We start from the raw sequence: 291 nt of genomic DNA, 5'->3' as shown, positions 1-291 counted from the left end.
AAAACTGATTAGATAAGGACCCCTCAGAACAACACATTAAAAGTTGCTGCCATGGCGAATCCCTCATACAAAGCCGCGGTCTTTTAAATTTTTCCGGGAGCGAAACGGTTAAGGCTGAAAATACACTGTAATATCCCCTTTCCCCTATGCAAATTAAGAAAAAAATATGAAGCAAGAAAAACTTGCTAAATTGCTCGATAATCAGACTTTACAAAAGAAAAAGAAAATATATGGCGATGTTCTAAAGTCAAGCACTAACCAACCATACATCTTTTATTTTTTTTGGAAAGA

This window comes from Penaeus monodon, chromosome 23 (genome assembly GCF_015228065.2).
Source record: "Penaeus monodon isolate SGIC_2016 chromosome 23, NSTDA_Pmon_1, whole genome shotgun sequence".
Classification (NCBI taxonomy): Eukaryota; Metazoa; Arthropoda; class Malacostraca; order Decapoda; family Penaeidae; genus Penaeus; species Penaeus monodon.
This window is presented reverse-complemented; position numbering follows the sequence as displayed.